The 21,180-nt window shown below is 47.1% G+C and overlaps 1 long non-coding RNA gene across 1 annotated transcript in view; it reads right to left on the bottom strand.

Annotated features, from left to right (window-relative positions):
* Positions 1-11,700: 11,700 nt before the first annotated feature.
* The window catches only part of LOC141101098 (uncharacterized), a 35,078-nt gene continuing 25,598 nt past the window's right edge, over positions 11,701-21,180 (bottom strand). The window contains exon 2 of the long non-coding RNA XR_012234888.1: positions 11,701-11,786. This is a non-coding gene — a long non-coding RNA (uncharacterized lncRNA). The remainder of the gene's footprint in view (positions 11,787-21,180) is intronic.

The raw sequence follows: 21,180 nt of genomic DNA, 5'->3' as shown, positions 1-21,180 counted from the left end.
TCCTCGATTCCAGCCACCCAGTCATCATCTAGCTGCCCATGTGTTTGGTAATCAGCCTCACTACCTTCCTTCACCAGAGGAGGGAGTTCATCAGACCTCAATGGTGAAGGGAAAAATGAACTCACAACAGTACCTCCCCCTTGTGGAGGGATCAATAAACCCTCATCCATGCCACCAGGGCGATCCGGGTGAGCCCGATGAAAGGCGTGCACCAATCTTTCGGCATGAATATCCTGACCATAACCCTTCCACTTAACCAAATACTGGAGTCTCCGTCTAGCCAGACGGAATCCAGTATCTTCTCTACCTCATTTTCCATGTTACCTTCAACCAATATAGGGTCAGGAGGTGCCACCACAGGAACTACCATCAGAGCACGCTAGGGTTGTAAATCCAAAAGTTAGGAAAGAAAAATTAAAAGAGGTAGGAAGTAACCAACTTTAACGACCTTCTGACAAAAGATGAAGAACAAAAGCAATATGTCCTGCAAGTTGTAAGCAAATGCAGAGCATTATATTCTGACGTTTCAAAAACTACTTTAACAAAAGCTCTAGAATAGATTAGATAACTATGTAAAATTATCAACTCATGTAGGATAGCGTGCTCTGATGGTTCATCTGTGCTACTGAGCAATTTATTAGCCATTAACAACTTTTCATTGTCTGTAATGGTGGGATCAAAAAACGATAATCCCACCAACTCTGCATTCAAATACCACAAATGGTTCGAAAATGTGGTCAGGGCTATTTCTGCAATGTTGTTGTCACATTCTTTATAGTCTAACAGACTATGCAAAATACCTAAATCTTAAAATACCTCAATTTGAATTTTTTTAAACTTTGAGCGACGAGCGGCACGGGTTAACGTCGTTTGATCGAGCTCAAATTTTGGCTCTCTCAATATCTGGAAAGGGGAATCGTTTTGTGGGGTCCAGACGAACAAGATTCTGACATTTTTTCCCCCCCATATGAGATCCGGTCACCCTAATGACCAGCCAACGCGGAGCAATGAATTTCAGACATTATTCTTTTCCTCCACTGGTCAGGGACATACAATTTTCCCAAAGGGCAACATTCAGGTTTGTCCTCCTGAAATTCCTCCAGGGCACGTCTCAAATCGGGTGAAATGGCGGAAAGAACTACACCCTCATTTAGAATGGTAGTAGGCTTGGTCACATCAAGAGAATCCGCAAAGAAACTCCTAGAAAGGACGTCCGCCTTAACATTCTTAGTGCCCGGAAGAAAAGAGACCACAAAATTAAAACGCGTGAAAAACAAGACCCACCTAGCCTGTATAGGATTCAAGCGTTTGGCTGATTCAAGATAAATCAAATTCTTGTGGTCGGTGAGGACCACAACTTGATGTCTAGCTCCCTCCAACCAATGATTCCACTCTTCAAATGCCCATTTCATGGCCAACAATTCCCGATTTCCTACGTCATAATTACGTTCAGATGGGGAGAATTTTTGAGAAAAGAAGGCACAGGGATTCATCTTAGAAGTCATCGGATCTCTTTGGGACAAAACGGCTCCTGCACCAATCTCAGAAGCATCTACCTCCACCTGAAATGGGAGTGAGGCATCATCGTTTTTCCGTAGAACGGGAGCAAAAGTGAATCTCCGCTTAAGCTCCAGAAATGCCAAAACTGCCTCTGGAGACCAATTCACCACATCAGCACCCTTTTTGGTCAAATCAGTCAGTGGTTTAACTATACCAGAAAAATTACTTATAAATTTTCGGTAGAAATTAGCAAAACCCAAAAACTTCTGCAGAGCCTTCAAAGAAGTGGGCTGAACCCAATCATAAATGGCCTGTATCTTGGCCCGGTCCATTTCAATAGCAGATGGGGACAAAATGAATTCCAAAAATGAAATCGTCTGTACACCAAAGAGGCATTTTGATCCCTTAACAAACAGGGAATTCTCCCTCAAAATCCGGAACACAGTCCGGACGTGTTCCACATGAGAATCCCAATCACTAGAAAAGATCAAAATATCATCCAGATAGATGATCAAAAACTTATCCACAAAGTCACGGAAAATATCATTCATAAAGGACTGGAAGACAGAAGGGGCATTAGTGAGCCCAAAAGGCATCACCAGGTACTCAAAATGTCCCTCTGGAGTATTAAACGCCGTCTTCCATTCATCCCCGTGCTTGATGCGAATAAGATTATACGCCCCCCTGAGGTCAAGCTTAGTAAACCAGCAGGCACTCTTAACTCTGGAGAATAAATCAGACATCAGATGTAACGGGTACTGATAATTAACCGTCATCTTGTTAAGGGAATGATAATCAATAGACGGTCTTAATGAACCATCTTTCTTGGCCACAAAAAAAAAAAAACAGCACCTAAAGGTGACGAGGATGGTCTAATATGACCCTTCTCCAACGACTCCTTAATATAGGATCGCATAGCATCATGTTCGGGTACTGATAAGTTGAAAAGCCGACCCTTGGGAAATTTACACCCAGGCATCAACTCAATTGCACAGTCATAAGTCCTATGAGGAGGCAAAGACGCAGACTTGCTCTCACTAAATACATCAGAAAAATCGGCTAGATAATCAGGAATATCATGAGACTGAGGAGAGGTGGAGAAAACAGGAGCGTCCCTAAGAACACACTGACAACCCCAACTCACCACAGACCCAGATTTCCAATCCAAAACTGGATTATGAGTTTGCAGCCAAGGAAAACCCAGAACAATAGTATCATGCAAATTATGCAGCACCAAAAATTTACAATTTTCTTGGTGGTCTGGGGCAACTCGCATTGTCACCTGGGTCCAAAACTGAGGTTTATTCTCCGCCAAAGGAGTAGCATCAATACCCCTCAAAGGAATAGGCGTCCGCAGATGCGTCATGGAAAAACCACAACATTTAGCAAAGTCCAAATCCATCAGATTCAACGCTGCTCCTGAATCCACAAAAGCCTTCGTGGAAAACGTGGATAAGGAGCAGATCAGAGTAATTGCCAAAAGAAACTTAGGTTGTATACTGCCCACAGCAAACGTGTGTGCAAAGCGTTTCTCTCGTTTAGGACAGACAGAAATAATATGCAAGGCATCTCCACAGAAAAAACACAGCTTATTACGCCTTCTGAACTCCTGACGTTGCGCCTTAGACAAAACACCATCACATTGCATAGGTTCAGACGTTTGTTCAAAAGGTGGCAGCGCCTCCCGTGTAGTTTTACGCTCACGTAAACGCCGATCAACTTGAATGGCTAATGACATAGAATCATCCAGACCAGAGGGAACAGGAAATCCCACCATAACATCTTTTATAGTCTCTGATAAACCCTTCAGAAAGAGAGCTGCCAATGCACTATCATTCAATGTAGTAAGGACCGCCCACTTTCAGAATTTTTGACAGTATAACTCTGCAGAATCCTGACCCTGGTTTAATGCCAACAGGGTTCTCTCAGCTTGATCAACAGCATTAGGTTCATCATACAACAACCCCAAGGCTTGAAAAAATACATCCACTTTAGTCAGAATACGATTTTCAGGTGTCAGAGAAAAAGCCCAATCCTGGGGATCGGCGCGCAGCAAGGAGATGACAATTTTAACCTGCTGCACAGAGCTCCCCGATGAGTTAGGCTTCAAGGCCTATTATCGACCATTTAAATACAAATAAGAAAGGAGGGGAGTGGGAGGGGGAAGGGGGAAAAAGGGGGGAGGAAGGGGGAAGGGTAATAACAAGGAGAGGACCACAAGGTCAGAACAGGCTCTATATAGTGTCTACATTAAACATATAGTCATATAGTCATACAATCAGACAAGCATGTAATCAGATGGTTTGAAATTACCCATGACTATTTCAACAAATATGCCAAGAAATGGGCGAAGTGGCTGGAAACTTATCCAACGCACTGAACTAGTTTATTAATGTGCACCAAACTAATTTCTTCTTTTTTTTAACAACTTTTTCCTGCTTTTGAGTACCCTAGAATCTGCGGTATGGCTGGTGATTCTGTTATGAATGGGTGATAGAGGAGAAAAAAGTAAAACAAGCTAAGTCACAGAAAACCAGAGAGGTTGGTAACTATGCAGATTGCAGATCCCTAATCCTACCACACAACTAGCAGCAGCCGTGGAGCGTACCTACGATGTTCCTAGACGCTTCGTCACAGCCGGAGGACTAAATAAGCCTGAAGCATGAAAAGGGGAAAACTAACTGCCCCAGAGCAGACCCCAAAGGAATAGATAGCCCCCACACATGTATTGACGGTGAAACAAGATGAACACACAAACACAGGCAGGAAAATAGGCTGAGCAAATGATGGGGCCCAAACTAACTAGAGAGGAAAGGAAAGACACTGTCTGCAAAAAACCCTACAAAAATAATGTCCAACACTTCTGATAGCAAAATTAACCCTGAAGTCACTAGGCTTCTCCCACTATATCAGCACTCTGAAATATTCTGAGACAGAGCAAAAAGAGACAAAACTAGTAAGGGACAAAAAGCAAATTGGCAAAATACTGATAAATAAGAGTGGAAATTCATAACAGCCCCCAGCCGGGGCTGGCTGACCACACCAAAAAACTGAATAGACCAACAAAATTAAGTGTGAACATTAGCAGAAAAACTTAGCTTTAGATGACTGGAACAGAGCTGAAAACCAAGAGCTGAAAAGCCAGAAGGAATCATGTTGTGAGTTCATTTTCCCCTCCGTCTCTGAGGTCTGGTGAACTCCCTATTCTGGTAAAGGAAGGTAATGAGCCTGATTATCAGGCACCTGAGACTAATGAGGATGACTGGCTGAGTGGAGTCACTGACTGGATGTAAGGCTGCAGACGCCTTTCTGCCCTGCGGGTGATTTCTCTGTGGACTTCTAGGACACCAGTCTGATTCCTGCTCCTCTAAAGCTAAGTTTCTGTTTTGCCTGTTAGCTTTTTGTTTTGTTTTTTGTTTTCCTTGCTTTTCAGTATTCTGCCATTCCCTGCTGGGGTGAGCTGAATCTCCTTTTGCCTGTAGCTCTGACTTCAGTATATTCCTGAGTACTGACATAGCTTTTTTGAAGCCTAGCGTCTTCAGGGCCTTTTTCAATGTCAGTCTGTTGGCTCTTATTTTCATAGGGTTTTTCACGGATTGCAGACAGCAGCCTTCCTGTCCTTTTCTACTTAGTTAACTTGGGCCCCTCTTTGCTCAGTCTATCTTTCTGTCTGTGTTAGTATTTTCATCTTGCTTCACCGTCATTATATGTTGGGGGCTGCCTATTGCTTTGGGGTCTGCTCTGGGGCAGTTTAGATTTCCCCTTTCTTTCTTTAGGCCTATTTACTTCTCCGGCTGTGATCGAGGGGTCTAGGGCATCGTAGGATCCCCCCACGGCTACTGTTAGTTGTGTTGATAGGTTCAGGGGTCTGCAATCCGATAGCTGCCAACTTCTCTGGTTTTCTGGACTTAGCTAGCATTTCTGTTTTTGCCCCCTACGGTGACTCAATCATAACAGAATCACCAGCAACTGAATAGGGCGTCGGCTATCTTAAATCCAATCTGAGACTCCTGAAGTCCAATCGTCATCCTCATTCTCAGGTGGCAGATCTCCACTGATCAAATCAGCCTCACTACCTTCTGTTACCACCAGAGGGAGTCTGGAAGGAGAACTCAACTGGTGAACCAGAGAATGAACTCACAACGAAAGGGGTTCTTTCCACTGAGGGGTCACTGAGGAGGATAGCAGGCGCAGGCTAAGCCACAGAAAACCAGAGAGGTTGGTAACTAAGCGGATTGCAGACCCCTGATCCTGTCCACACAACTAGTAATAGCCGTGGAGCGTACCTACGATGATCCTAGATGCCTCGGCACTGCCGGAGAGCTAACTAAGCCTAAAGCAAGAAAGGGGAAATTAAACTGACCTGTAGCAGACCCCAAAGGAATAGATAGCCCCCAGACAAGACAATATGACAATCACAAACGCAGGCAGAAAAATAGACTGAGCAAACGATGGGGCCCACACTGACTAGACAGGACAGGAAAGGAAAGACACTGTCCACAATCATGCAAAAAACCCTGCAAAAGTCCAACACATCTGATGCACAAAAACACTGAAGTCGCACGACTTCACCCCCACTATATCAGCACTCTGGTATATTCTGAAAGCAAAGCAAAAAGAGACCAATATAATGGGACAAAACAAACTGGCACAAGCAGTAACATATGGGCGGTGATTCAGCACAGCCCCAGCCGGAGCTGGCTGACCCGCACAAAGCAGAGATAGACAAAACCAGATCAAATTCAAACAGAGAAGCAAATGAACCATTTAGCTGAACATGCAGGGACAGAGCAGGAGACATCAGACCTCAGGAGGCACAGGAAGAAAATCACCAGCAGGGAGAGAGGGAGTCAGCTGTCTTAAATCCCAATCTGAAATCCCAGATCTCCAATTGTCTTCCTCATTATCAGGTGGCAAGCCTCTGTCAGTCAGATCAGCTCCACTACCTCCAGTAACCACAAGAGGGAGCCCAGAAAGAGAACTCGCAACCCCTCTGTCAATCTGACCAGCTCCACTACCTTCAGTAATCACCAGAGGGAAGCCAGAGAGAGAATTCACAACAGTCATGTATCTATAATTGCTACTGTGGTTGCACCCCGGCATTATATAACAGGTATATTTTTCAATATCGCGGTGTGCTGGGTGTTGCTTTATTATGAACCGCAGCAGTACTGACAAGAAGGTCGCTCTAAGATGTGGCAGCTCACTACCTGGGCAGATGCCCTCATGTCTGGGGTGAAACAGACAAGGAAACTCCTGAACGTAGTGAAGCTGAACAGGGAAGTTGTTGTGGTACCGGTCGAGACAGGATGACCCGGGTACAAACTGAAGGACATAGGAAAGAGCACAGGGAAAGTGAAGGATGTAAATGGAGCAACCGCCAGGGCTGTGGGAATACTCGGTACTTGGCTGGTTCTTAAGGAGATGTGTCACGGCAGCAGTGACCCGGTCCGTGGCCCTTAGCATCCAATGAAAATGATGATAAAAGGGGAATAAAGTTTCTAAGATATAGTTTGTGACACCACTTGTGGTATTCGGCAAAGAGGAGATGTTAGGCGACGGTGCTTGAGGAGACCGCTGGGGCTGATGGTGATGCAGCAGAGCTTTTACAGTTCTCCACAGGTAGAGCTAAACCCCAGGGCAGTTGTAGTGTTAAAGATGGTGATGATGGTGGTTGTAGTGCAGGACAAGTGATGCAGTAAATAAATTGGAGGGCACAGCAGTGTGCAGTCTTCACAAGTTTTACTCACAGTTCTGATGTTACAATCCCCAGCCGGGGTGCTGTGTCCTCAAAGTCAGTGGTCCAACCAGTTCTCAGGTAATTTGGGGTACACCGTGTCAGAACCCCCATCAGATTTTCCTTTCCTGGCTGTCTCACTGCGCTGACTCCCTCCTATCCTGCCCTGCGCCTTCACACAGTGTCCCAAGCTAGCAGCCTCAGATCTTGTTGGGCAATGTGCTCTAGGTCCCCTGGATCCTATCCAGCTGCCTTTTCAGGGAATGGGTTGGATGTGGCTGCAGCATATGCAGATACTGGAACCTCTGGTTAGCTAGCTGAGTCCTTAGTTTCTCCACTAGTCTGGGGCCAGTCCCCTAACTGCGACCTGGTCCCTCCACCCGACTTTGGTCGGCGTGGATGCGAGCCCCAGGCCACGGGTGGCTCTCTCACTACCCATGCCTCTAGGACCTCTTCTTTCTCTCTACCACTGAAGCTTATCTTTCTCTTCTTTTGTATTTAATTTCTCTCCTTCCACTTTCTGCTGGTCAAGGACTGAGCTCCTCATGCCTCAAGTCCCCAGCACCAACTGCTAACTCACTCTCTTACTGTCACATCCTTCAGCTTCCCCTGCTACTTTCTCCACCCACACCCTCTACCTAGCTCCTCTCGAGCTCTGAAGGGTCTGGTGTTGAATGCAAGTGTGTGAGTTCTGTGTGGTGCCCAATCCTTACTTGAGAGCGGAATACCACACCTCTGGATGAGGTGCAGTACCTCTGTGGTGACTGAACCCTCAGGGGTGCCACAAGAACTGTGCAGAACTCTGTGTTGATGCTGTAACTGATGTGGATGTGCTGCAATTGAAAACAAGTAAAGTTCTGCATTTAAAGTTGGAATTGGACTCTGTCATTTTATGTGCCAGATCAAAGGAAGGAGTGTCTCTGCATCTATGGGAGGCCTCGGAGAGCCAGGCAAATGAGGCAGTGGTATTGTATATATGTTATGCGGGTGGTCAGGGTGCGCTAAAGCAGACACCGATGCGGGCCATGACTATGGCCCTGGCTGCCACTCACACTTGTAAACAAGTGTAACTTGTCTCCAGCAGTAGAGATACCTTCTCTGGGTGGGGGTGGCCTTTGTCTCTCTACAGGAAGATGAGGTCAGGTTTTTTCCTCTCTACAGGAAGTGGGAGCAGGACTGTCTCTCTCTACAGGAAGTGGGAGCAGGACAGTGTCTCTCTACAGGAAGTGGGAGCAGGACAGTGTCTCTCTACCGGAAGTGGAAGCTGAGCTGTGTCTCTCTACAGGAAGTGGGAGCTAGTGGGGATGGGTCTTTGTCTCTGTACAGGAAGACATGGGCAGATCTTTGTCACTACAGGAAGTTGGGGTGAATCTCTATCTCTCTACAGAAAGACAAGGGTGGGTCTTTGGCTCTCTACAGGAATTGAGGCGGTATTGTCTCTGTACAGGAGGACAAGCTTTGGTCCTTGTCTCTCTACATTAAGATGAGGGCAGGTCTTTGTCTCCCTATAGAAAGATGAAGTCGAGTTTGTCTCTTTAAAGGAAGTAGGGACAGTTCTTTGTCTTTCAACTGGAAGATGAGGACAAGTCTTTGATTCTCTCTACAGGACTTGGGGCCAGTCTATCACTCTAGAGGGAGAGAGGAGCGGGTATTTGTCTCTCTACAGGAAGATGAGGGCAGGACATTATCTCCTTACAGGAAGTGGGGATTTGTCTTTGTCTCTCTACAGGAAAATGAAGGTGGGTCTTTATCTCTCTACACAGAGAGAGGGCAGGTCTTTGTCTCTCTACAGTAAGACTAAGCTGGGTCTTTATCTCTCTACAGGAAGACAAGGGCAGGTCTTTCTCTCTCAAGGGGATGATGGCGGGATTTTTTCTATCTACAAAAAGTGGGTGTGGGTCTATTTATCTCTAGGGAAAGAAGAGGGCTTGCATGTCTTTGTCTCTTTACAGGAAGCAGAGGTACATTTTCATCTCTCAACAAAAAGGGGGGGCAAGTCTTTTTCTCTGTACAGGAAATAGGGGTGGGTCTTTATCTTTCTTCAGGAAATGTGGGCTGGTCTTTGTCTTTCTGCTAGAAATTGGGGAGGTCTTTGTTTCTCTACAGGAGGTGGAGGCGAGTCTGTGGCTCTGTAGGAAATGTGGACAGGTCCTTATCTTTCTACAGAAAGTGTGGACTATCTTTGATTCTACATGAAATAGTGGCAGGTATTTGTCTCTCTAATGGAAAAGGGGGCTTTTCTTTGTCTTTCCACAGGAAGTCTGGATGAGTCATTATCTTTTTACAGGAAGGGGGGATGGGCTTTGTCTCTCTACAGGAAGTGGGGGCTGATCTTTATCTTTCTCCAGAAAATAGGGGCTGATCTTTATCTTCCTACTGAAAGTAGGGGCAGATCTCTATCTTTCTATAGAAAGTAAGGGTGGATCTTTATCTTTCTACAGAAAGTGGGGGTGGATCTTTATATTTCTACAAAAAGTGAGGGCGGATCGTTATCTTTCTACAGAAAGTGAGGGCAGATCTTTATCTTTCTTTTCCAAATAATTTTATTGAAGGGTTTTAACAATGATGGGGTAGGGAGATTGGGAGAGGGAAGGGAGGGTGGGGGTGATCTTTATCTTTCTACAGAAAGTCGGGGCAGATCTTTATCTTTCTATAGAAAGGAGGGGTGGATCTTTATCTTTCTATAGAAAGGAGGGGTGGATCTTTATCTTTCTATAGAAAGTGGGGGCAAATCTTTATCTTGCTATAGAAAGTAGGGTTGAATCTTTGACTGTACAGGAAGTAGGGTTGAGTTGTTGCCTCTCTCCTAGTCTTAGGATCAGGCCTTGCTTCCTCTCCAGGTGGTCAGGGCATTTCTTTGTCACTACATGAAGTGGTCTGATCTCTGTCTTTTTGCAGTAAGCAGGGTTGGGTCTTTGTTTCTCTTTAGAATATGAAACTGTTCATTGATAAAAGTGGGTGTAAGATACAGTGCAATTGATGGTCATATCAGATTGATTTGTGCACCAACATCAGCTTTAAAATGTTCTGTGGATGAAGGTAAAAGGACTAACCTTGCTCTCTGGTTTTGGGTGGAGGTATAGTTCCATTGTCTTGGGTTTCTGTATCAGAGATTCAGATTTATGAGCTGAAATATCTCAGTGAATTTGGTTACATTATTGAAAACCGCAGTCTCTTTTGCAATATTCTTTGCATGTTTTTTCCCCAGTTAGCAGTCACCATGACCACATAATACAGTACCACTATGGAGAGCAAGTAATAGCTCCATGTCTGCTTCCTCTGCTCATGGCTTCCATTCCAGGAGCACAGAATACTTTTGTCTTGTTGACATCTCTAGTTTCTGCTTTTGTTTGTGCTACAAAATATCTTGTTTTCTTGTAAGATTTGTCCTCTCATCCAGAGAAACCCATCATTGCCTGCTCCACAATGGAGATAAACACTCGCTTCATCGCTGAAGCAAATTTTCTTGTATTTGTCAATCATTTTTGGAGCGCTTTTATTTTAAAGTGTTTTTTGTTTTTTTTTACTGCCTTTGGATTGGACATTGCCTCTTAGTTTGGTGCATTTTTCATGAGGTGACTTCAAAGACTTCAAAGAAGTGACTGAATTTTCTTTTCTCCCACCAAGAAGTGGAAGAAAAATACTAGAAAGACTAAAAAAACACAAGTTAGTTTACAATTGAAATGAATAAGAAGAGTCTTTCAACAATTTTTGGAGAAGTTTTTCAGGCGTCTCTTGGAGAGGACTCAAAGCTTCTTATGACACAGGTGGGATGTGTTAGGCTCCACATTGTCAGTAGATGTAGCGCTGTTTCTATATGGCTTCTATCAAAATTTGCAGACGTTTCTTTCAATGATGCAGTACGTTGCGGATCCGGTGCTTGGTATTCAGCCAGGTCTCCTCTTAATATAAACATCGCTATTGTCTATCGCTTTCTTCCCAGCTGACACTTCCCCTTTAATCGTTCTTTGATTCCTTTAGCGAGTTCATAATTCACAGACTGACAACCAATCGCATTTCATCGTGTTGTTTTCTTTCTGAATTCCATTTGATCAGCCATCACTTTTGAGTGACTTATGTTCGATATCCACCTGTCCCGTTTCCATTTCCGTCGCCTTCTGCTCGGATAACTATAACTTCTGGCTCTTGATGAATTTGCTCTGTTGTTCTGCATTTGCCTGGAGATTTTATTCTCACGTTCACCTTGAGTGAATAACTTTTGTGAAATAGAATTATAGGATATCGCTCCCAGAAACACCATTAGATTTATATTAAAGTCTTTTCTCGTAGGATAATCCTCATTTTCCATGATTTATAAGGCAGGAAGCTGCAAAGTGGGGAGATTCTTATTAGTATCCGTGTGACCTGGGGATCGATTCTTGGGCCACTTCATATAGACATTTGCTACTTCCTGATAACCTCCCTCTGTGGTGTTTGCAAAGTATTATCCATACCACATGATCAACTTGCAATTTCTTTTATTTTTTGTGGTTTATGAAGTTGAAAATACATTCTCAGGAAATCTTCCCCATAGGAAGAAATGAAAGATCTGTGGATAAATGAATAATGTGAAATGGTTGTTTCTTATGGAAGAGGGAAATACTCACAAATAATGAAAATTACACAGTCTATGTTCACAACCAGGACACTGATGAAGCTAAGAATCAATTGCTTGTTACATAGTATATCATGAATTATACTCCAGAGCTGCACTCACTATTCTGCTGGTGCAGTCACTGTGTACATACATTACATTACTGATCCTGAGTTAAATCCTGTATTATACTCTAGAGCTGCACTCACTATTTTGCTGGTGCAGTCACTATGCACATACATTACTGATCCTGAGTTACATCCTGTATTATACCCCAGAGCTGCACCCACTATTCTGCTGGTGCAGTCACTGTGTACATATATTACATTACTGATCCTGAGTTACATCCTGTATTATACCCCAGAGCTGCACCCACTATTCTGCTGGTGCAGTCACTGTGTACATACATTACTGATCCTGAGTTACATCCTGTATTATACCCCAGAGCTGCACCCACTATTCTGCTGGTGCAGTCACTGTGTACATACATTACATTACTGATCCTGAGTTACATCCTGTATTATACCCCAGAGCTGCACCCACTATTCTGCTGGTGCAGTCACTGTGTACATACATTACATTACTGATCCTGAGTTACATCCTGTATTATACTCCAGAGCAGCACTCACTATTCTGCTGGTGCAATCACTGTGTACATACATTACATTACTGATCCTGAGTTACATCCTGTATTATACCCCAGAGCTGCACCCACTATTCTGCTGGTGCAGTCACTGTGTACATACATTACATTACTGATCCTGAGTTACATCCTGTATTATACTCCAGAGCAGCACTCACTATTCTGCTGGTGCAGTCACTATGTACATACATTACATTACTGATCCTGAGTTGCATCCTGTAGATCTTTTATTATAAAAATGAAAAACAACAATAATAACAGGAATATCAGCCAGAAAATAATCCTCATACTGAACACTGGTCCAGCCACTCATTCTCTCCTGTCACACATATTATACGTATATACAGAATAATATCTAATATTAAGTACTTACTAGTGTTGAGCATTCCGATACCGCAAGTATCGGGTATCGGCCGATATTCACTGTATCGGAATTCCGATACTGAGTTCCGATACTTTTAGCATATCGAATAACGGAATCGGAAGTTCCCATAATGCTATGAGCCAGTTTGATTTGATTCAGCCAATGACAATCCTCAGAAGTGTGGGCACATCCTGTTAGGCATGTAGGCATGTTAACTAATGACATGGCTGTGATTGGCTGCTGAAATGATGCCATGATGCACTATAAAAGCTGCCGCTGCTATTTCAGGTTCACTCTGCTGTGAATTCAGTTAGGGACAGGCTGCTGTTCAAGACTGTGAGGGACAGTTAGAGATAGCGATTTTCAAAATCATATTGTGCTTTACCCAGGCTACATAAAAAACCACTGTAGCTTTCTTTTGCCTTGCAGCAGTGTTCACAGCTGTCTGCAAGGTCTGTGTGAGTGCTGCTCATGTGTAGTGTGTCCTGCAGCCACGTCTGGTTGTAGGCCGCTCAGCGTGCGTCACTGCCTCATACATATTTTTCTTTTTTGGCTGCTCATTTTTCATTCTCCTATTAGTGTGCATCCATCCGTATCCATATACGTTGGTTGCAAACACTATAGGAGTAGACAGCGGAGCCTCTTTGCAGCCTTTCAGTGCTAGTGCCCACTTATCTGCACAGTTCACGGCTGTCTGAGAGGTCTCTGTGTGTGAGTGCAGCTCACGCTGAGTAGTGCGTCCTACAGCTACATCTGGTTGTAGGCCGCCCAGTGTGCGTCACTGCCTCACACATATTTTTCTTTTATTGCAGCTCATTTTTCATTCTCCTATTAGTGTGCATCCATCCATATCCATCTACATTGGTGGGTTGCAAACACTATATAGGAGTAGATAGAGGAGCCTTTTTTCTGGCTTGTGCCCTTCAGCTGCAGCCAGATTAGTATTACCCTATTTTTTGGAGCCTCATCTTTTGCATTGTAGGTTACCTTCCTGCATTGTAATAGCTCCAAAAAGTTTGTGATACTATCGCTTTCAAATCTTTGGTCACATCCTTTTTGTTTTTTTGAAAAAAACAAAACAAAGTTCACCAAACACTCCATTTGACAGTTGTGTAGGCCACATTAGCTCATATTAAAGTGTAGTCCACACACACACACTTTATAAAATTAGTGTTTCTTATACCTGTTAGCAGCCGTTCAGGAATAAGCACACTAAGCCCCCCCTTTGTACTTTTCTGCCTATCTTTATCAGTCTACCAAAATGAAGAAGGCAGGGAGTAAGGCACGTGGGTGTGGAGTTTCAGCAGGGAGAGGACGTGGGGATTCTGTGCCTGCTGTGGGCGCCAGTGAGTCAGCATCCCCTAGTTTTACCAGGCAACAGTCCTTTATGTGCAGCTTTGTAGGACCTCGCCATACCCCACTGCTGCGGGAGGAACAAATTGAAGCCATTGTCAGATGGATGGCAGCTAACGCATCGACTTCAATGACTTCCACGTCCTCTCGGGGCCAGAGCACTGAAGAGCAACCATCTGTCTCTTCACCACTTGCCAAAGTGCCCAGGCAGTCAGACAGCCCTGGACAGGAGCCATCACAGTCTACTTCTGTTCTCTGAATCTGTTGGCTTGGAAAGAGGGGGCCAGCCAAGCAGGATTCAAGAATGTGAAGAAGAGGGAGTATGCAGTGATGCGCAACTTCTTTGTACCTCTGAATCTGAAGAGGCGGGTGGGCCAGTGCCTATGGTCAGCACACCTCAGTACGCATCAGATGATGACGAGACTCAGGTGCCACTTTCTTGTGTGTACGGTGCTGGCGAGAATACCCAGGAGAAGCAGGTGTTTGAAGAGGGGAGTGTAGATGATGAGGTCCTTGACCCATCATGGCGTGAGGAACAGGGAGGTGGTGGGAGCAGCTCTGAGGAAGAGATTCCCCGAACGGCCAAAACAGGAGGGAGAGGGAGGGGGCAGACTTGGTTGCCGGTAGCCTCCACTTCGGCACCCATTAGGAGCATTCCTCTTCCAAAAGCCAAAACGGGCGCTCCCAAGACTTGCAGTGCGTGGTCCTTTTTTGACACAGTTGCAGATGACATTTGCTTTGTCGAATGCAAGCTGTGTCATCAGAAAGTCAAAAGAGGGTAAAATGTCAGCAACCTCAATACCACAAATATGTGGAAACATGCGCGGACCAAGCACGAGCTGGAGTTACACAGACACACTGAAGACATAGGCCAACGTACAGCACCACCTACCACCTCTTCAGCTCGTGTTGGGGCCTCTTCCTCCAGCTCACACACAGCTGGTTTGGCTTCCTCACAGGATCGCCAAGGAAGAACCTCTGGCACTGTTGTCCAGAGACCCAGTGACATTCCACCCACAGCACCACGTTCCCAGTCATCCTCACACTCCCAGGCCACTCTACAGCCATCGGTAGCACAGGCATGGGATAAAAGGCGGCCATACTCGGCAAACCATCCCCGAGCACAGGCTATGAATGCTGGCATTGCCAAACTACTGGCCCTTGAAATGCTCTCATTCAAGCTGGTGGAGACTGACACCTTCCGGAAATTCATGGCATTGGCAGTCCCACAATACAATGTGCCCAGCCGCTTTTATTTCAGCAGGCAAGTCGTCCCTGCCCTGCAAAAGCATGTGTAGGGAAAAATAAAACATGCGCTACTAAACGCCGTCAGTAGCAAGGTCCACCTGACCACCGATGCGTGGACCAGTAACCATGGACAGGGACGATACCTTTCCCTCACTGCCCATTGGGTCAATATTGTGGAGCCGGGTACTGATCTGGAGAGTGGCGCTGTACGTGTTCTGCCAGCTCCACGGATTGCAGGAATCCAGTCTGCACACATTGACACCTCCTCCTACTCAAGTTCCTCAGAATCAGTGCTGCAGGAGCCTGTTACGACCGATATGAGTACAGCTGTTGTGAGCTCATTTTCGGGTTTGCCTCTGGCTTCTGGTGAGGATTATGGAGATGGCTGTGCTGACAGAGGAGTAGTGAGTTCTCTATCTGGACTCCCTCTGTTGGTGAAGGGAGGTAATGAAGCTGATCTAAATGGCAGAGACCGGCCACCTGAGGAAGAGGACTGCGATTGGACAACAGGAGTTTCTGATTAGATTTAAGGCAGCCGACTCCCTAGTTTCTTGCTGGTGATTTTTCCTGACTGTGGCTCCTGGTTTCCAGTTTGGTTCCTGCCTTCCTAAAGCTAAGTTTTCTCTGCTATTGTTCATATGAGTTTTTGTCTGGTTTACTTAGTTTTTGTGTTCAGCCAGCCCTGGCTGGGACAGGGATGAATCCCCATTTTGTCTCTGATCAGTTGATTTCTTTGGCTCTGTCTTCAGAATATACCTGAGTGCTGATATAGGGATTTGAAGTCTAGCGACTTCAGGGCCTTTTTTGCTATCAGACGTGTTGGACATTCTTTTTGGCAGGGTTTTTTGCGTGATTGCAGACAGTTGCTTTTCTTTCCTGTCCTTTCTAGTTAGCGAGGGCCCCATCGTTTGCTCAGCCTATCTTTCTACCTGTGTCTGTGTTTTCATCTTGTTTTACCGACAATACATGTTGGGGGCTGTCTATTGCTTTGGGGTCTGCTCTGGGGCAGTTTAGATTTTCCCTTTCTTTCTTTAGGCTTATTTAGTTCTCCGGCCATAACGAGGAGTCTAGGACCAAAGTAGGCATGCTCCATGGCTACCGCTAGTTGCTGTGGATAGGATCAGGGGTCTGCAATCCGCTAGTTACCAACCTCTCCGGTTTTCTGGGCTTAGCTTGCTTTTTGTTTTTTCCTCTTCGGTGTCTCATTCATAACACACAGCCGTGGCCAAACGTCAACAGGCCATACTGAAATTAATTTCTTTGGGGAACCGAAGCCACACAGCGCAGGAGCTCTGGAATGCCATCAAGCAGGAGAGCGACGTGTGGTTTCTGCCAGCGAATCTCCAGCCAGGCTTGGTAGTGAGTGACAATGGCCTAACTCTGGTGGCAGCTCTGGGCCTAGGCAACCTCACTCACATCCCAAGTCTGGCACATGTGCTGAACTTGGTCATGCAGAGCTTTCTGAGGGACTATCTGGATCTTGATGCACTGCTGCACAAGGTCCGCATAGAGTGCGCTCACTTGCGGCGTTCCAGCACGGCAAGATCGCACATTGCAGCTCTGCAGTGCCGATTACGCCTTCCGGAACATCGCATCATATGTGACCTACCCACCAGGTGGAATTCAACGTTACATATGTTGGAGCGGTTGTGTGAGCAGCAGGCAGCAGTAATGGAGTACCAGCTGCATCAGGCGCAAACAAGTCGCACTGTGCACCGGTCACACTTCAGCCCCACTGAGTGTCTATGAAGGACATCTGCCTCGTTTTGCGTGCCTTCGATGATTCCACGCAGATGGCGAGTGCAGATGATGCACTAGTCAGCATGACTGTCCCCCTTATCTGCCTGCTTCAAAAAACACTGCAAGCACTAAAGGAGAAGGTTTTGGAAGAGGTGGAGGATGAGGAGTCACAAATGCCATCTGCTTCTGGACAGTCTGCGCTACGTGGTTCCTCACAAAGGCCTAGGCAGGGGACACTTTGTGAGGAGGATGAGGAGGAGTCAATGGAGGAGGAAGACATCTCTCCAGAGGAGGGAGGTACACAATGCTCTAGTCAGTATGTACAGCGAGGGTGGGGTGATGCAGAGCAGGCAGAGATGACGCCTCAAGCAGGGGACAGCGCTTCTTGGGCAGTTGGGAGTCTGCAGCACATGGTTGATTTCATGCTGCAGTGCCTGAGAAACGACCGCCGCATCGCCCACATTCTCAACACGGCTGATTATTGGGTGTACACCTTCCTAGATCCTCGCTACCGGGACAACTTACAAAGCCTCATACCACCGTTGAACCGGGAGCGTAAAATGCGGGAGTACCAAGACACACTGGTGCAGTCCATCATGTTCTCCATTCCACCCAAGAGCAGTGCTGCTAGTGCTTTACAAAGCAGCTCTGTGCGTCGAGGCAGTGGAGGAAGCTCTGCACAAAGAGGGAGCAGAGGCAGCGCCTCAGCACAAGGCAAGACCAGTATGGCCCAAATGTGGCAAAGTTTTGTGTGTCCGCCACAAATGTCTACACCATCACAGACGGCTCCAGTCATCAGGAGGCAACGTTTCCGTCAGATGGTGACAGACTACATGTCTTGCCCTGTCAGTGTACTCCCAGACGGCTCTTCCCCCTTCAAGTTTTGGGTCTCTAAGCTGGATACATGGCCAGAGCTTAGCCAGTATGCATTGGAGGTGCTGGCTTGCCCTGCTGCCAGTGTATTATCGGAACGCGTCTTTAGTGCCGCAGGTGGTGTACTAACAGACCGTCGCACGCGACTATCCTCCGATAACGTTGACCGGCTTACTTTTCTGAAAATGAACAAGGCCTGGATCTCGCCAGAATTTGCCAGTCCTCTTCCAGAATAAATAATTGGTTGGCAACAGTATCCAGGTCTCCTGTTGTGCTCATGTTTCTACCACCTGAACTGTAATCCCTGGGCTTCAACACAGCCAGTTGTTACTCAAAAGTGCCGTCTGCACAGAGAAAAACACTAGCTCCTGTGCTAGTGGGGTTCAGTAACGCCAGCTGCTCCCCTGCTGTGTGGACGGCAAAGTCTCCTGTTCCCTCCACATTCAAACTACTACTGATTTTTAACCATGCTCCACTTAGGCCTCTGGCTCCACTGTCACTAGTATTTCCCCTGGCCTCCAACCCTGCCAGTTGCTGCTCTGTAGTGGCATCTGCACAATCCACACTTGTTCCTGTGTTACTGGGGCTCAGTCACGTCAGTTGATCCCCTGATGTGTGTCCGGCAATGTCTCCTGCTTTGTCCACATTCCCATTACTAGTAGTGGGAATGTGGACAGAGCAGGAGACATTGCCGGACACACATCAGGGGAACAGCTGACGTTACTGAACCCCAGTAACACAGGAACAAGTGTTGATTGTGCAGACGCCACTTCTGAGCAGCAACTGGCGGGGTTGGAGGCCAGGGGAAATACTAGAGACAGAGTGGAGCCAGAGGCCCAGTTGGAGCACTTATTAAATCAGTAGTAGTCAACAACAGATATTAAACTTGATGAAATTAGGCCTCAGCCTACAACCTGATTGACCCTGGATTCCAACATTGCCAGTTGCTGCTCAGAAGTGTCTTTGGCACGGGTACTCCCTCCTGCCCATCCTGGTTCCAGCATGCCTGCTGTTTCCGGGTAGTGTCAACGTCACTTTGCCACCAATACGTTGTCCTGTCGTGTTGCGGTCGGGTTAGCCGAGTCTATGGTGCCTGCAGTTTAGGTGCTTCCTATGTGGGCTGCGGGTTCTGGTAATAAATGCTGGTTCCGTAGTGCCAATAGGACAAACACCCCCTGTAGGACTGTGGGTTTCGGTAACTGCGGCCTGCTTGCGGCCTTGCAACTTTGTTTATCATGTGTACCTTCGGCTACCCATCCGGGTTCCAGCACCATCAGCTGGTTCTCGGCAGTGCCTTTGGCCGAGGTGCCTCCTTCTCGGTATCCGAGTTCCAGCATCGTCTGCTGGTCCTTGGTAGTGCTTTGTAGCACAGGTACCTCCTGCTTAGTAACCATGTTCAAGCACCGTCAGCTGGTCCACAGTTGTGCCATTGGCTCTTGTTCCTTCAGCTGCCACTCTGGGTTCCAGCACCGTCAGCTGATTCTCGGTAGTTCCATTGACTCTTGTAGCTTCTGCTACCCATCCGGGTTCCAGCACCGTCAGCTGGTTCTCGGCAGTGTCTTTGGCACGGGTACTCCCTTCTGCCCAGCCTGGTTCCAGCACGCCTGCTGTTTCAGGGTAGTGTCAACGTCACTTTGCCACCGACTCGTTGTCCGGTCGTGCTGCGGTCGGGTTAGCCGAGCCTATGGTGCCTGCAGTTTAGATGCTTCCTATGTGGGCTGCGGGTTCTGGTAATAAAGGCTGGTTCCGTAGTGCCAATAGGACAAGCACCCCCTGTAGGACTGTGGGTTTCGGTAACTGCTGCCTGCTCGCGGCCTTGCAACTTTGTTTATCATGGGTACCTTCTGCTACCCATCCGGGTTCCAGCACCGTCAGCTGGTTCTCGGCAGTGCCTTTGGCCGAGGTGCCTCCTTCTCGGTATCCGAGTTCCAGCAACGTCTGCTGGTCCTTGGTAGTGCTTTGTAGCACAGGTACCTCCTGCTTAGTAACCGTGTTCCAGCACCGTCAGCTGGTCCACGGTTGTGCCATTGGCTCTTGTTCCTTCTGCTGCCCCTCCGGGTTCCAGCACCGTCAGCTGGTCCTCGCTAGTTCCATTGGCTCTTGCAGCTTCTGCTACCCATCCGGGTTCCAGCACCATCAGCTGGTTCTCGGCAGTGCCTTTGGCCTAGGTGCCTCCTTCTCGGTATCCGAGTTCCAGCAACGTCTGCTGGTCCTTGGTAGTGCTTTGTAGCACAGGTACCTCCTGCTTAGCAACCGTGTTCCAGCACCATCAGCTGGTCCACGGTTGTGCCATTGGCTCTTGTTCCTTCTGCTGCCCCTCCGGGTTCCAGCACCGTCAGCTGGTCCTCACTAGTTCCATTGGCTCTTGCAGCTTCTGCTACCCATCCGGGCTCCAGCACCATCAGCTGGTTCTCGGCAGTGCCTTTGGCCTAGGTGCCTCCTTCTCGGTATCCGAGTTCCAGCAACGTCTGCTGGTCCTTGGTAGTGCTTTGTAGCACAGGTACCTCCTGCTTAGTAACCGTGTTCCAGCAATGTCAGCTGGTCTACGGTTGTGCCATTGGCTCTTGTTCCTTCTGCTGCCCCTCCGGGTTCCAGCACCGTCAGCTGGTCCTCGCTAGATCCATTGGCTCTGGCAGCTTCTGCTACCCATCCAGGTTCCAGCACCATGAGCTGGTTCTCGGCAGTGCCTTTGGCCTAGGTGCCTCCTTCTTGGTATCCGAGTTCTAGCAACGTCTGCTGGTCCTTGGTAGTGCTTTGTAGCACAGGTACCTCCTGCTTAGTAACTGTGTTCCAGCACCATCAACTGGTCCACGGTTGTGCCATTGGCTCTTGTTCCTTCTGCTGCCCCTCCGGGTTCCAGCACCGTCAGCTGGTCCTCGCTAGTTCCATTGGCTCTTGCAGCTTCTGCTACCCATCCGGGCTCCAGCACCATCAGCTGGTTCTCGGCAGTGCCTTTGGCCTAGGTGCCTCCTTCTTGGTATCCGAGTTCCAGCAATGTCTGCTGGTCCTTGGTAGTGCTTTGGAGCACTGGTACCTCCTGCTTAGTAACTGTGTTCCAGCAACGTCAGCTGGTCTACGGTTGTGCCATTGGCTCTTGTTCCTTTTGCTAACCATCCGGGTTCCAGTAC

The sequence above is a fragment of the Dendrobates tinctorius genome, unplaced genomic scaffold (genome assembly GCF_039654945.1).
Source record: "Dendrobates tinctorius isolate UK_male_01 unplaced genomic scaffold, ASM3965494v1 ptg000114l, whole genome shotgun sequence".
Classification (NCBI taxonomy): Eukaryota; Metazoa; Chordata; class Amphibia; order Anura; family Dendrobatidae; genus Dendrobates; species Dendrobates tinctorius.
Note: the sequence above shows the minus strand (reverse complement) of the source record. Positions and strands in the feature narration are given on the sequence as shown.